At 49.3% G+C, this 17171-nt stretch overlaps 2 non-coding genes and 1 pseudogene across 2 annotated transcripts; all 3 read right to left on the reverse strand.

Moving 5' to 3' along the window:
- Positions 1 to 9232: 9232 nt before the first annotated feature.
- Positions 9233 to 12642, reverse strand: LOC149195182 (25S ribosomal RNA). The gene has a single exon (XR_016255548.1). It is a non-coding gene; the product is annotated as a 25S ribosomal RNA (ribosomal RNA).
- Positions 12643 to 12889: 247 nt separating this feature from the next.
- On the reverse strand, positions 12890 to 13043 carry LOC149195183 (5.8S ribosomal RNA). The gene has a single exon (XR_016255326.1). It is a non-coding gene; the product is annotated as a 5.8S ribosomal RNA (ribosomal RNA).
- Positions 13044 to 15717: 2674 nt separating this feature from the next.
- On the reverse strand, positions 15718 to 16838 carry LOC149195184 (18S ribosomal RNA; annotated as a pseudogene).
- Positions 16839 to 17171: the final 333 nt, after the last annotated feature.

The raw sequence follows: 17171 nt of genomic DNA on the forward strand, positions 1-17171 counted from the left end.
CCCTTGCCCGAACGACCTGCCCGAATGAGTTCACACGGACGCCCTCAAACGACCCACCTGAATGATTTTACACGGGTGCCCACATGACTGAAACGAAGTGACAATGGAGATCCGGGCAAACGAGCTGCACAAACGGCACAAAAGCCAACCTCGGGTCACAACTTAGCATTTTCTGATACGGGCTCGTTTGCTCGGAAGCACCCTCACTGCGAACGACCCGCCCGAACGAGTTCACAACGGACCCCTCAAACGACCCTCCCGAACGATTTTGCATGGGAACCCGCACGACCATAATGAAGCGACAAGGGAGAGCCAAGAAAATGAGCTGCACGAACATTCACAAAGCCAACCTCAAGTCACAACTTAGCACTTTTTGATACGGGCTCATTCGCCCGAGCACACCCTCACCAAATGACCCCCCGAACGACTTCACACGGATGCCCTCAAACGACCTTCCCGAACGAGTTCACATGGACGCCCTCAATGACCCACCCGAACGATTTTGTATGGTGCCTGCACGACCGAAACCAAGCGACAAGGGAGAGCCAGGAAAACGAGCTACACGAACGTGCACAAAGCCAACCTTGGGTCACAACTTAGCCTGATATCGGGCTTGTTTGCCCAGACACGCCCTCGCCCGAACGACCCGCCCGAACGAGTTCACACAGACGCCCTCAAACGACCCACCCGAACGATTTTGCATGGGCGCCCGAACGACCGAAACGAAGCAACAAGGGAGAGCCAGGCAAACGAGGTGCACGAACATGAACAAAGCCAACCTCGGGTCACAACTTAGCATTTTTTATACGGGCTCGTTCGCCCAGGCACACCCTTGCCCGAACGACCCACCCGAACGAGTTCACACGGACGCCCTCAAACGACCCACCCGAAAGATTTTGCCATGGGCACCCGCACAACCGAAACAACGTGACAAGGGAGAGTCAGGCAAACGATCTGCACGAATGTGGCACAAAGCCAACATCGGGTCACAACTTAGCATTTTCTGATACGGGCTCGTTCGCTCGGAAGCACCCTCGCCCGAACGACCCGCCCGAACGAGTTCAAACCTATGCCCTCAAACGACCCACTCGAACGATTTTGCATGGGTGCTCGCACGACCAAAATGAAGCGACAAGGGAGAGTCGGAAAACGAGCTGCACGAACATGCACAAAGCCAAGCTTAGGTCACAACTTAACATTTTTTGATACGGGCTCGTTCACGCAGGCACGCCCTTGCCCAAACCACCACCCCCCCGAAGAGTTCACACGGACGCCCTCCTGAACGATTTTGCATGGGCGCCCGCACGACCGAAATGAAGCGACAAGCTAGAGCCGGGCAAATGAGCTGCACGAATGTGCACAAAGCCAACCTCGGGTCACAACTTAGCATTTTTTGATATAGGCTTGTTCGCCCCTGCACGCCCTCGCCCCGAACGACCTGCCCGAATGAGTTCACACGGACGCCCTCGAATGACCCACCTGAACGAGTTGACATGGACGCCCTCCGCCTGACCCACTCGAACGAGTTTGCATGTACGCCCTCGCCCGACCTGCCCGAATGGGTTTTGCATGGACGCCGTCGCCTGACCCGCCCGAACGAGTTTGCATGGACGCCCTCGCCCGACCCACCTGAACGGTTTTGCACGGATGCCCTCGCCCGACCCATCCAAACAACCCCCCCCCCGAACGGGTTTGCAACGATGCCCTCGCCCAACCCACCCAAACGAGTTTACATAGGCGCCCTCAAACGACCCGCCTGAACAAGTTTACATGGAAAATGACCCTCCCGAACAAGTTTTTACACGGCAAATGACCCCCTCGAACGAGTTTACATGGGCTCCGACACACAAACAAAATGAGGTCACAAGGGAGATTTGGGAAAACGGGCAGCACGATCGTGCACAAAGCCCACCCCCGATCACAACTTAGCATTTTTTATACAACCACGTGTGCCTGGGGCACCGTCACACAACATGACCCGACCTGACCCGACCCGTTTGCACGGGCACCCGCACACAACATGTCCCGACCTGCCCGAACAAAATTTGGGGTTTCCATGGGTGCATGACCCGAACAAAATTTTGGGGTTTCCGTGGGCGCACAACCCGAACGAAGGCACGAGGGAGCATCAAGAAAATGGGCCACACGAACATGCAGAAGACACACAGGCGGTCACGACTTAGTATTTTTGGAATGGCCATGTGTGCCTGGGCAGCCACAATACTGCACACACGGCCCGACCGGCCTTGTGCGAGCCAACCCAACCCACCCGAACGCGTTTGCACGAACACCCACACACGACACGACACAAGCCAGATTGAAAAAAATTTGGGGTTTCCTTGTATGCACAACCCTAACGAAATTTGGGGTTTCCATGGGTGCGCGACCCAAACGAAGGCACAATGTAGTGTCGGAAAACAGGCCACATGAACGTGTAGAAGGCACACGGGGGGTCATGACTTAGCATTTTTGGCACTGCGACATGTGCCCGAGCACCCATGCACCGCACGACCCAACCCGCCCGAATGAAATTTTGGGTTTCCATGGGTGCACGACGGAGCATCAGGCAAATGGGTCGCACGAACGTGCAGGAGGCACACGGGTGTTCATGCCCTAACATTTTTTGCACAGCCACATGTTCCCGAGCACCCACGCAAAACACAACACGACCCAACCCGACTCGACTCGCCCGAACGCGTTTGCACGGGAACCCACACACAACAAGACCCGACCCACCCGAACGGAATTTGGGGTTTCCATGTGTGCACGGCCCGAACGAAATTTGGGGTTTCCATGGGTGCACGACCCGAACGAAGGCCCGAGGGAGTGTCAGGAAAACGGGCTGCACGAATATGCAGAAGCACACGGGCGGTGACAACTTAGAATTTTTGGCACGGCCACGTGTGTCGGGGCACCCACACACGGCACGACACGACCCGAACAAAAAAGGCACACAGGTGGTCATGACTTAGCATTTTTGGCATGCCCATGTGTGCCCGTGCACCCCCACACATGGCACGACACGGGATGACCCGGCCCGCCCGAAGGAAATTTGGGGTTTGAATGGGTGCACAATCCGAACGAAGGCAAGAGGGTAGGAATATCTTTGACTCTAATACATAAATATACCTGGGGTAACATGCCCTTAAGGTCTTCAACATTTTCTTTTGACTCTTTATAACACTTTAACATGTGTTGGGCCTATTTCAATGAGCAAGAAACTCAATGATAAATATATATATATATATATATATATATATATATTATTTTCTTGAATAAATACAAATATCAAAAGTACATTTATGATGACCGAACCTAGTTACACTTTCTTCAACACCCCCTCTTAACTAGGGAGGTATTCATAAATCATTACAAGGTGTTTGGCTATTTTTCAATCTTGAATAATTCACATAAGAGAAACCGGATTGGCAACCCATCTGTTATAGCATCCTATTAGCCAACATTGTTCATAACAAGCCTTGACTAACAGCTTTATCTCTCATAAGATCAGAGCACAATTTTAGCGAGGCCAATGGCTTATAAACACCTTGGTCATTGTCTCTAAAGGTACATACCCACCCAGGTGTTCCCTAAGTATGATCTTCTAGGACAATTCTTGTCTTGGGTTCCCAACCCTCAAAGAATATCGCTCCTCTTGCCTACTCTTGTCTTGCGTGCCCTACACATCCTCAAAGAGCATCAGATGCCAAATGATTGCCCAATCCTCTTGTTATTTCTTGCCAAGTGAAGACATGAATGTTGTGTCTATCTCTTCCCCTTAATTGGGAAGGCATGCCCAAGTTTCCTCTGACAAGGAACTTGTCCAAGCTCCTTTGTACTTGGGAACTAGTTCGAACTCCCTCTTAGCTAGGGACTTGCCCATTCATCAACAACATCTTCTTTGTGGGTCCTTCAGCCGCTTGATCTCCTTCTTTCCTTTGATGTCATGAAGTCTTTGTTTGAACTTCTTCTTGGCAGGGTACTCGCCATCGATCACTTTCCCTCATGGTTTGTCATGTCATTGCTCCCTTCGTGGAAAGTGGCCTTCTTGATATATATCAGGTCCTTTTTTTCATCTAGCTACTCCTTTGTCACCTTGTCTATCCTTCATAACACTAATCACATGGATGTTTAGTTGTACTCGCTTGTTCTCGTACTTTGATTTAGTGGCCCTTCATGACTTCGTCGTGATATTGCTCTTCATCATGACATATTTGTAGAGTTGAATCAGTTATCTGCACCTTACTATCTCCAAGGCCTTCGTAGGTGTCAAGGGTCCTTTATCTTTTTCTTCCTTTGTCAGAGTTGTCATGCCTTCTTTCGACAGATGTTGAGGAATCTTGTCAAATAGTTATTCTTTGTGACCACGATGTTCTTCATTTGCTTCTTCTTGGATTGATTGGTCAACCACCTTATACTCCTTATGAGAGCACTTATTCATGTTGACCTTTTACTCCACTGTAGCACATGCTCTGAGCATGTCGTTGGTGAAAGAGATCCTTTTATTCTTGATCGTGATTCTAGAACTTTTCCCATGACCCAATCAATATATATGAAGACATGACTTAAACTTTGATGCATACATACCTCATCTTGATTATGCTTTTATCATCACGGCTTTATTTGATAGTTCTCCTCGATTGGTGTAGCCTTTCTTGCTTCATCTGCTCTTGCCTGTATATAATCCTCTCTTGAATCCCATAAATGGGACCCCCAATGAGACCTCTACCCCCTTTGAAAGAAGACTCTATGCAAAGATGTTGACATAGTCATAGGAGGATCTTCCTTCTTTTGCTTCTTGTCGTCTTCTTTCACTTCTTGAATTACATGAGCTTCTTCCCTTTTTCTCTTGTTTTTGTTGTCCTTCTTAAGTTTAGGACAATCCCTTTTGTAGCATCCATACTCTTGGCATACAAACCATTGGACTATGGACATGTAGTGATCCCAACCAATTTGTTACTTTCCTTGCAAAAAGACAGTGAGGTATACTCAGAAGGGGACATATACTTACTTGATAGAGTTTGAGATGTAGTGAACTTGCTTTCTTCTTGAAGACTTGATGGCTTGCCTTCCTTAGATCTTGATGTTGTTCAAGTTGCTTTCTTCAAATGTACTTTCTTGATGACTTGACTCCTAGTGCCTTTCATTCTTCAAGATGGTGTTGCTTGATGTAGGTCCCTCTTTGATTTGTTCTTCTTGTAGGTGCCTTTATACAAGGCGTTTCTTCTTGCTTTGTAGTCTTCCATGATGAATGATAGATGGTAGACCTTCTTGTCCTTGATGTGATTGATACTTCTTGGCTTGATGCTTCAACCTTGCGGATGTTCTTGAGATTCCCTTCCCTTGATGTGTCACCTTAGCTCCGATATAGCGTTGAAGAATCTAGGGCAATGGGGTATAGCAGGATTCTTCCAAACTTGATAACAATTTGAAGCTCTTTTGCAATTTATCATGTTATCTTAATCTTCTTCTCTTCTTATTAATGCATGTTTGTTTACTTTCATCAAACTGGTGCGAAAAACATAAGAACAAGAACACAAGATGTTGGCTCTCTACCAGGGAAAAACCCCTCTCTCTCTTTGAGAGGAAAACCCTTCCGTAAATTTCTCTCATTCAAGCTTCTTATTGGTCATTGCGAAGCCATAGACCCTTGACAATAATATCCCCCAAGCACAAGCCAAGTCCTTCCTCCTCTCTGCACTTTATTTCTTTGGCACTTCGTTCCCCGTACTCTGTCCTTCTTTCAACTTTTGATAGTCCATGGTGGACTAGCTCTATAAGAGACTCCAACCTTTGATCCTTAGCGATATCCTTTACCAATGAAGGAATATTCATTCTCTTGATCAACCGAGCCTTTTTCTTGATGTGAGGTTACAGGCTCGATGTACACCAAGTTTACTGCACCTGGGGTGATTTCCATCATGACGAGACATGGAAACCCCAAATTTCCCGCACTTGGGATGCTTTCGACAAGGCGGGACATGGAATCCCCGGGTTCCCCACAATTTGGCGACTTTTGTCGAGGAGGGACTGGGAGACCCCATGTCATGCTCCTATCCTAGTGGTAGTATTTCAACCACACATAAGCAGGTGCGGCACCGCCGTACTTTTTACTTTTACCAATACTTGAGTACATGGTCTGCGCCTACTTCAACACTCGGTCAATTTTCCAATAAGTGTTCTTAACAATGCAGCGAAAATAACTTGCGATAAATTTATCTTCTTCAATTATTCTTTCAACCTATCGTGTCGTGTGGTCATGCTGCACTGGCCCGTGGCCTGCATGACACAACTCCACACCTGAACTGCGAACCTGTCTGCCCAACTTTCCCTTCCGCGGTGCCCAAACTCTTCCCGTTGGTGCGGTCCATAGTGAGGGTGCATGGCCCGCACACAGTGTGGCCTGCCTGCCCGGATGGTAAGCCGCCTCGCTCTGCCTGTCCGCGATACCAAGCCTGACCCACTCTCTGTAATTCGGCCGCCGATGCGACCCTCTTACCCGCATCCTCTTCTTCCTTCCGTGTTCACCCAACTCCTTCCTTCGCACTTGTTCTGCGATGTGGAAGTCTGAGTTCGATGTCCCTTCGTCGAACACCATCCTCCTTACTTATACGCATCCTTTCACCCAAGGACCGTGTCTCTCGAGGATAACAAGGGTCGGCTCCATCAACATGCATTCTCGGCTGACCTGCCACATAACCTCGACACGCCCCATTCCAACAAACCGCCGCATCCCTTCATGTGCACCGTCGCACCCATGGGTCGGCTCCAACACCTCACCAATTACACCCATCACTACACGTCACACACCTACCTGCATCCTAACTCATCCGCACATGGTCACCTCTTTCATATGGGCACGCAACAAGGGTCACCCACGCGCCTTTCGTCGGTGGCTCGCCCATCGTGCAGGTATCAAGGGGCGTGCGCCATGCCCAACATGGAGCGAGCAACATGGGAGCCCCGCGTGTCATGTCCCTAGGCCTACAGTAGTCTTTCGGTCGTACTTGGTGAGGTGCGGCACCACCGAACACTTTCTTTTCACCAATACTTATGTTCATGGACTACACCTAACCATTAGTCTACTTAGTTTGTTTTTCACAACCAAGTATGATTCTGTTTCCTTTATACCAATGAACACCCATACACATTCATTGTCATCAGCAATTATACATGAAGAACACAATTGAACAGTATAAAGGGAAGGGAAACTCCCTGAACAATGAGTCTGCCGGAATACAATATATTATTCAACTCTACAATGTTTATGAGACTTTACAAGTATACTTGGGAAACACCAAGTTTCATACTTAGCCAATTTTACAAATAGGCAACACCTCCGTGTGCCAACAGAGTTCCTTTCCCGAGCTAGGTGAGCGCGCCCTCACACAAGTTGCCGACCCTACTCCTGGGCGGGTGACCTCACCCGAGTCACCCCATGTTTCCTTTTGCACGAAGGGTGGGTGACTTACCCAAGTCACCCGAGACACCTCCACGACGAGCGGGCGACCTACCCAAGGCACCCCGTGTCACACCGAACAGCGGGTGCGTTCCTTACCCACGCCCTCACCAGATAACTGAAACCTGTGCGTATCGTGTGTGCTTGCCCAAGAGTGGGTGCATATATGCCCACACCTCTTTTGCGACCTGCTCCACTACTTCTCACTTTTTTCTTGATCACCGAATTCTCATGTTCAAATGTCCATCTTCGTATGAATGCCAAATTCTCCAACGCCTTACCATATTTATACGAGCGGTTGGGTGAGTCGCTGCCCAGGCTGAATCGACCACCGTGTACGAAAACGTCCTTACATGTCATAAACTTGTCATCCGATTGTTGGTCGGCAAACAATCCTTCATTCAAGTCGGCCCGTGGTTATGCCAAATGCTCCCACTCTATAAACCTACCATCGCTCCACCTCTAATGCACATTATACTTATGTCTCTTCGCACATTTTGTTCGTAGAGTTCGCACTTCGCACCGACGGGAGAAACCAAACCGCAGGTCCTTACACTGTGTTTCCCAGACTTGGGTAGCAATTTTTGTTGTGACGCGAAATGGAAACCCCGTGTGTGTCCACTGACTTGGGTAGCAGTTTTCATCGCACCGCAAAATGGACACCCCAAGTTCCCCAGACTTTGGCGGCTCTTCGTGTCCCCACGACATGGAAATCCGAAGTTCCACAGACTCTCGGGCGATTCAGGGTGTGCCGCGACATGGAAATAGTGAGTTCCCCAGACTTGGGAAGCGATTTCAAAACACCCTAAGTTCCCAAGACTTGCGAGCTGGTTTGCATCGTCATGGAAACCCCAAGTTCCCCGTGTTGGGGCATTGTTGAAAACCCCGTGATTCCATCGTGCTGTAAAATGTGGAAACCTGTGGTTCCATCAAGGGCGGGACATGGAAATCCCAAGTTTCCCAGGCTTGGGTGCTAGGGCGCGACATGGAAAACCCCGAGTCTCCACAGGCTTGGGCGCCGCCGGCTTCAGTCGTGGCGCGACATGGAAACCCCAAGTTTCCCCAGGCCTGGGCACCGGGGCGTGACTTGGAAACACTCAGTTTCTGCAGGCTTGGGCGCCATCGGCTTCGGTCATGGAGCAACTCGGAAACCCCAAGTTTCCCCAAGCTTGGGTGTCAGGGCGTGACTCGGAAACCCAAAGTTTCCCCAGGCTTGGGCGCCGCCGGTTTCGGTCAGGGCACGACATGGAAACCCCAAGTTTCCCCCGGCTTGGGCGTCCGGGCGCGACATGGAAACCCCAAGTTTCCCCAAGCTTGGGCGCGACTTGTAAACCCGAAAAGAATTTGCGCTGAGTGGAAACCACAAATTTTAGGCATGACATGGATACCCCATTTTTTTTTTTCTACGCCGGGCGGAACCCCCGAATTTTAGGTGCTTGGTGGAAACCCCAAATTTTTGGCACGACATGGAAGCCCTGAATTTTAGGTGCCCGGTGGAAACCCGAAATTTTAGGCACCGAGTGGAAACCCCAACTTTTGGGCGCCGAGTGGAAACCCCAAATTTTGGGCGCCAGGGCTCAGCATAGAAACCCCAGATTTTGGGAGGCGGGGCGTGACATGGAAACCCCAGTTTTTCCGGGCTTCGGCGCCTTTTCCGTCGCAGTGTGGAAACACCAAATTTTCCGCCCCCAAGAAATGAAAAATTATCGTCTGGAGGAAGAGGCAGAGGCACGAGAGGGTTGCCTGGATTTTGTTTGTGACAAGAGCGAAGCTCTGAATCGAGGCGACCAAGGGCTGAATCTCAGTGGATCGTGGTAGCAAGGCCACTCTGCCACTTACAATACCCTGTCGCATATTTAAGTCATCTGCAAAGGATTCTTCTCAACGACCGTTTGGAATTGAACTTCAAAGCTACCCTAACCAAGATGCTTCACGATCACGGTTTGCAAATGACATGGGCCCCTGGGGGCGACAAAGCGACGCCCCTACTGTGAGTCGAGATACAGTCGAAGAGTGACATGCACTGCTTCTAGCATGGATTCTAACTTAGAGGCATTCAGTCATAATCTGACACATGGTAGCTTCGTGCCACTATCTTTTCAACCAAGCGCGATGACCAATTGTGTGAATCAATGGTTCCTCTCGTACTAAGTTGAATTACTATTGCGGTACAGTTCATCAGTAGGGTAAAACTAACCTGTCTCACCACGGTCTAAACCCAGCTCACGTTCCCTATTGGTGGGTGAACAATCCAACACTTGGTGAATTCTACTTCATAATGATAGGAAGAGCCGACATCGAAGGATAAAAAAGCAACGTCGCTATGAACACTTGGTTGCCACAAGCCAATAATCCCTGTGGTAACTTTTCTGACACCTCTAGCTCCAAATTCTAAAAATCTAAAGGATTAATAGGCCATGCTTTCACAGTTTGTATTCATACTAAAAACCAAAATAAAATGATATTTTACCCTTTTCTTCCACATGAGATTTATGTTCTCTTTGAGCTCATCTTAGGACACCTGCGTTATCTTTTAACAGATGTGCCGCCCTAGCCAAACTCCCCACCTGACAATGTCTTCCACCCGGATCGACCCGCTGAAACGTGCCTTAAGGCCAAAAACAGGGGTTTTTTCCCCATCTCCGCCCCGCGGAATAAGTAAAATAACATTAAAAGTAGTGCTATTTCACTTGCACCGAAAATGGCTCCCACTTATTCTACACCTCTCAAGTCATTTCACAAAGTTAGACTAGAGTCAAGCTCAACAGGGTCTTCTTTCCCTGTTGATTCTGCCAAGCCCGTTCCCTTGGCTATGGTTTCACTAGATAGTAGATAGGGATAGTGGGAATCTCGTTAATCCATTCATGTGCATCACTAATTAAATGACGAGGCATTTGGCTACCTTAAGAGAGTCATAGTTACTCCCGCCATTTACCCGCGCTTGGTTGAATTTCTTCACTTTGACATTCAGAGCACTGGGCAGAAATCACATTGCTTCAACATCCGCAGGGACCATCGCAATGCTTTGTTTTACATAAACAGTCTGATTCCCCTTGTCTGTACTAGTTCTGAGTCGACTGTTCGACCCCTAGGGAAAAGCCCCCGGCAGGGGGCATTCTACGCCAGTAGCGCAATCGCACGTGACTTCCCGCCCTCGCCATGAGAGCAGCTCGGGCAGACTGCCGACAACCCACGAGTTGAGGGCGTAGACCCCTAGGCCCAGCCCTTAGAGCCAATCCTTTTCCCAAATTTACGGATCTGTTTTGCTGACTTCCCTTACCTACATTATTCTATTGACCATAGGTTGTTCACCTTGGAGACCTGATGCGGTTATGAGTACAACCGGGCATTAACGATACTCGGTCCTCCAGATTTTCAAGGGCCACTGAGGGCACACTGGACAACGCAAGACATGCGATTCTCTTCCACTTGCTGGACCCTATCTCCGGGTGAACCGATTCAAGGTGGGCAAGCTGTTAAAAATAAAAGATAACTCTTCCTGGGTCCCCCGACGACGTCTCCATATTTCCTAACGTTGCCGCCTACCACCATGTCCCGGTTCGGGAATACTAACCCGATTCCCTTTCAATGCTCGTGCAGAGTGCACCCTTGATACAAGACTTCCCCATCTCTTAGGATCGACTAACCCATGTCCAAGTGTTGTTCACATGGAACCTTTCCCCACTTCAGTCTTCAAAGTTATCATTTAAATATTTGCTACTACCACCAAGATCTGCATCGGGGGCTGATCCACCCAAGCTCACGCCCGAGGTTTCTGAATGATCCCCGCGTCCTCCTACTCATCGGAGCCAGGCAATTGCTCCGACAGTTGATTATAGGTTATGCGCTTCAACGCCATCCATTTTCGGGGCTAGTTGATTCAGCAGGTGAGTTGTTACACACTCCTTAGCAGATTTCAACTTCCATGACCATCGTCCTGCTATCTTAATCAACCAACACCCTTTATGGGATCTAGGTTAGCGCGTAATTCGACACCGTAACTTGACTTTCGGTTCATCCCGCATCGCTAGTTCTGCTTACCAAAGATGGCCCACTTGGAGCTCTCGATTCCATGGCGCGGCTCAATGGAACAGCCGCACCCTCTTACCTATTTAAAGTTTGAGAATAGATCGAGGGCATTACATCTCCGATGCCTCTAATTATTTGCTTTACCTGATAAAACTCGCGCGTGAGCTCCAGCTATCCTGAGGGAAACTTCGGGGGAAACCAGCTACTAGATGGATCGATTAGTATTTCGCCCCTATACCCAAGTCAGACGAATGATTTTCACGTCAGTATCGCTACGAGTCTCCACCAGAGTTTCCTCTGGCTTCGCCCTGCTTAGGCATAGTTCACCATCTTTCGGGTCGCAACAGGTGTGCTTGAACTCGAACCCTTCGCATAAGCTCAAGGTCGGTCGACGATGCCACCCCCCAGAGAGGGGATCTCGCCTGTCAGCTTCCTTGTGCCTCGCAAGTTTTCAAACCCGCCGACTTGCACACATGTTAGACTCCTTGGTTTGTGTTTCAAGACGGGTCGAATGGAAAACCCACCAACCAACACCACGAGTGCGCAGATGCACACGGCCCACCACAAGGGTGCACGCTTCGTTCCTCAACCACCGCAATGGCAAACTGACAGGCAGTAATCCACCCACACTTGTGACGATGCAACAGCCTTTGTTGGTTTGCACCTCATGTCGAGCGGTGGACCAGCCTGAGTCGTTCCACATCCAACCGAGACGCATCGAAAACCTCCATCTGCTTCCCTCCTGGCAATTTCAAGCACTCTTTAACTCTCTTTTCAAAGTCATTTTCATCTTTCCCTCGCGGTACTTGTTCGCTATCGGTCTCTTGCCCATATTTAGCCTTGGACGGAATTTACCACCCAATTAGGGCTGCATTCCCAAACAACCCAACTCACCGACAATGCCTCGTGATGCGGCAGGGTCCCGGGCCGACGGGGCTGTCACCCTCTCAGGCGCCCTCTTCCAAGGGACTTGGCCCAGGTCCGCCACTGAGGATGCTTCTACAGACTACAATTTAGGCAACGCCGCCGCCTGATTTTCATGCTGGGCTCTTCCCGGTTTGCTCGCTGCTACTAGGGGAATCCTTTTAAGTTTCTTTTCCTCTGCTTAATTATATGCTTAAACTCAGCGGGTGTTCTCGCCTGAGCTGAGGTCACAAAGTTGGAGCTAAATCTGCCCTACCCCATGGGAGGACAAGAGAGAGCAAAGCAAGTTTGAGCGATGCCACACAAAGCCCACATCAGCTAACGCCCACTGCCCATCCAAGGGGACAAGATCACCACTCGCTGACGCACGCCATGAAACATCACTTGAGGTATTTCAGCTGACCGCACCGCATGGGGCAAGGATGACCAAGTCCACTGCTCCCTAGCATATTGCAGTGAGCGCGTTTGAATGGGATGCGACACCTAGACAGACGTGCCCTCGATCGAGGCCTCAGGCGCAAATTTCATTCAAAAACTCAATGATTCATAGGATTCTGCAATTCACACTAAGTATCACATTTCTCTACGTTCTTCATCTTAACAAGAGTTGAGATATCCGTTGCCGAGAGTCGTTTCCATGTATTACCGAAAAATCAGCCACAAAACTGAATAGGGGCACCCCCCATAACAAATGTAAGGCCAAGGGGAAAAAGGAGGAAAAACGCATGAGAGAAAGAGAAACAAAGGTGTCTAACCCCCTCACAGGGGGAGGCTCGAACAGAGGACAATCTCCCCTAGCCCCACACCCTTGCAAAAAAGGGGGAAATGCGTGGAACAATGATTGAGAAGGACTAGGGTGGCCACCCTGGGAGCTCGTACTGCTTTTAGACCTTCCCCAACACCATTCCACAACAATTCCTCCTTTTCTACGTAAAGCTAGGGACCGAAAGGAAGAAAAGGGTAGAAAAAAAGCACAAACAAAGCACAAGCCTCCCAAGCCCCGTGCCTTCGATGAAAGGGGGGAATTGAAGGGGACGATGATTGAGAAGGACTAGGGTGGCCACCCCGGGAGCTCGCACTACGTTTCGTCCTTCCGGAACACCAATCCACAACAATCCCACCTTTTCTCCGTAACACTAGGGCCATGAGGAAGAAGGGAAGAAAACAACAAGAGAGAAAGGGATATATCAACCGTGGCTACCGGCTCACAAGGGGAGGCTTCAAACAGAGAGCAAGCTTCCCCAAACCCGTGCCTTCACAAAAAGGGCAGAACTGCAGGGGATAGCGATCGAGAAGGACTAGGGTGGCCACCCTTGGAACTCGCACTGCTTTTCATCCTTCCCGAACACCAATCCACAACAATCCCACCTTTTCTCCGTAAAGCTAGGGGCTGAAATGAAGAAGGGAAGAAAACAACATGAAAGAAAGAGAGATATCAAACGTGTCTACCGGCTCACAGGGGGAGGCTCAAATAGAGAACAAGCTTCCCCACCCCCGTGCCTTCGCAAAAAGGGGAGGAACTGCAGGGGACAATGATCGAGAAGGACTAGGGTGGCCACCCTTGGAACTCGCACTGCTTTTCATCCTTCCTGAACACCAATCCACAACAATCCCACCTTTTCTCCGTAAAGCTAAGGGGCTAAAAGCAAGAAGGGAAGAAAAAAACAGGAAAGCAAGAGATATCAAACGTGGCTACCAGCTCACAAGGGGAGGCTCAAACAGAGAACAAGCTTCCCAAACCCTGCACCTTCAGAAAAAGGGGGGAACTACAGGGGACGGCGATCGAGAAGGACTAGGGTGGCCACCCTGGGAACTCGCACTACTTTTCGTCCTTCCCAAACACCAATCCATAACAATCCCACCTCTCCTCCGTAAAGCTGGGGCCGAAAGGAAGAAGGGAAGAAAACAACACCAATGAAACAAAGATCCCAAGAAAAGAGAGAAGCTCAACAGCACGCTGAGTAGATGTCCGCTAACCAAAAAGAAATCAAAGAAGGCACCCAATCAAAAAAGCATCCCACCTCTTCACACCCTCCCACATGCATTCATAACAACACCCTTTCTAGCTTTACAACATAGAAAACAACCAAGCAAATAAATCACAATCTAATATTGACCAATAGAAAAGACAAGGGCCACGATGAGACCAGTGTCTTAGGCACGTCACTTAGAGGCAAACAACCCCCCAACCCAGTGGCACAAGGCTTCAAACGAAAAATAAACTACTGCCAATAACACAAACCCACCCCGCTATTGCACCCCTCCGTGCACAAAAAACCCAACAACCTTTCCAGTGAGAAAGTCAACGGGGGTCAAAGAATCAAACTCCAAAGAGGAGTTGTCACAGGCCGACACTCAACGCTGGAGAAAGCCACGGGCCACAAATACATCGATGGTGCAAGGCCACTAGAGAGAGGGACATTCGCAAAGCTCACACCACGAAACAAAGAAATGACACAAGTCCCACAAAAAACCCACAATCCAAAGGGAGGAACAAAGACACAACCTGCTACTTCTTTTTCCCTTAGAAGGGGAGTGGCTCACGAGAGGATGATGAATTCCCTCGACGGTAAAGTCACGAGATAAGATTTCCACCCTCATGCCCGTCGGCAGGGAAAATTGCGATCTCGATGGAGCTCAGACCGAGGGATGGGTTTTTCATTACCTCGACACCCAACCCTTCCATGAGGGCATGTCGAGGAACAGCCGGGAGGGACTAGGGTGGCCAGCCCAACGGGTTGAACCATTGTTCATCCATCCCATATTGACCGCACCCCGATAATCTCCCCTCAGGGAAGGTTTGAGCTACCAGGCGCGCACGCAACCACTCCCTCGACCCAACCACCAGCGAAAAAACTCACCCAAGCAACACATCAACCCTGCCACCTTTTCGAGAGAACCAAATATGGAAGCCTGCACCCTTCGCCCATGCCTTCCAATGAACAAAAGACCGAGCACCGCCGCTACGAATGAATCCAAATTTATCCATCGCATTTACCAAGCACCTCAACTCTGTAGCAACCATGCCTAGCCGAACAGATTGTCAGAAGGGCTCCCAAGAAACAAGCTTCTGAACCAGTTGCAGAAACACATTGGGGGGAAGAAAAACAAAGAATGGGTGGGACAAGCACAAGCATGGCTTGCAAGCACACACGAAAAAACAAGCGTTACCTCGAGACAAGCAACCAACAATGTTCCTGCCAAACACCAAACCCACTCCCCCAGAGACGCACCACAAAGTCCCACATTGCAATCGAAACGCAACCAGACCGAACCAAAAAAGAAAACCCCTGCTATCAATGATCCTACCGCAGGTTCACCTACAGTAACCTTGTTACGACTTCTCCTTCCTCTAAATGATAAGGTTTAATGAACTTCTCATGACGTCGATGGCGGCAAACCACCATCGTCGACGCAATCCAAACACTTCACCGGATCATTCAATCGGTAGGAGTGACAAGCGGTGTGTACAAAGGGCAGCGACGTAGTCAACACGAGTTGATGACACCCGCTTACTAGGAATTCCTCGTTGAAGACCAATAATTGCAATGGTCTATCCCCATCACAATGCAATTTGAGAAGATTTCTCGATCCTCTCGAACCAGGAATAAAAAATCGTTGGCTGCATCAGTGTAGTGCGTGTGCGGCCCAGAACATCTAAGGGCATCACAGACCTGTTATTTCCTCAAACTTCCATGGCCTAAATGGCCATAGTTCCTGTAAGAAGCTGGCCGTGAAGGGGAACCTCTGCGTAGCTAGTTAGCTGTCTGAGGTCTCATTCGTTATCGGAATTAACCAGACAAATCACTCCACCAACTAAGAACGGCCATGCACCACCACCCATAGAATCAAGAAAGAGCTCTCAATATGTCAATCCTTACGGATACTCGACTAGAGACAGTCATAGCCTAGAGCAGCCGTACATAGATCTCGACACTTGACCCTCGAACTCGACCTCTTCCTACACCGATATGGAACAAGCTTATGAACTTGAACCCGCATCTATGCCAATTTACCGAGTAACAGATCCAGTCATTGTTGATTCACCACCTGTAGTTTCATATCCTCTTTATTCAGATAGAGACTGTTAAGGAGAGGCCCGGTAGGGGCTCACCATTCCGATGGTGAGGGATTTATCGTTCGACCATAAGGATGCGTAAGAAGGCTCGATTGTTAAGGACCCTTTAGGGTGCTCGACCATAAGGGAGAGGAGAGGAGAGGACCTTTAGGTGCTCGACCATAAGGACCTTTAGGTGCTCGACTGTTAAGGAGAGGGAGAGGGAGAGGGCCGCCATCGAGAGGAGAGGGACCTTCTCTGGAACTGGTAAGTTTCCCCGTGTTGAGTCAAATTAAGCAGCAGACTCCACTCCTGGTGGTGCCCTTCTGTCAATTCCTTTATGTTTCAACCTTGCGACCATACTCCCCCCAGAACCCAAACACTCTAATTTCTCAAAAGGTGCCGGCGGAGTCCTTAGAGTAACATCCGTCGATCCCTGGTTGGCATCATTTATGGTTGAGACTAGGACGGTATCTGATCGTCTTCGAGCCCCCAACATTCGTTCTTGATTAATGGAAAAATCCTTTGCATATGATTTCATAGTGGTCTGTCTTTCATAAATCCAAGAATTTCACCTCTGACAATGAAATATGAATGCCCCCGATAGTCCCTATTAATCATTACTCCGGTCCCAAAGGCCAACACAATAGGACTAGACTCCTATTACATTATTCCATGCTAATGTATTCAGAGCATAAGCTT

The sequence above is a fragment of the Pinus tabuliformis genome, chromosome 2_2 (genome assembly GCF_031772625.1).
Source record: "Pinus tabuliformis cultivar Carrire ecotype Pingquan chromosome 2_2, CPIR1, whole genome shotgun sequence".
Lineage (NCBI taxonomy): Eukaryota > Viridiplantae > Streptophyta > Pinopsida > Pinales > Pinaceae > Pinus > Pinus tabuliformis.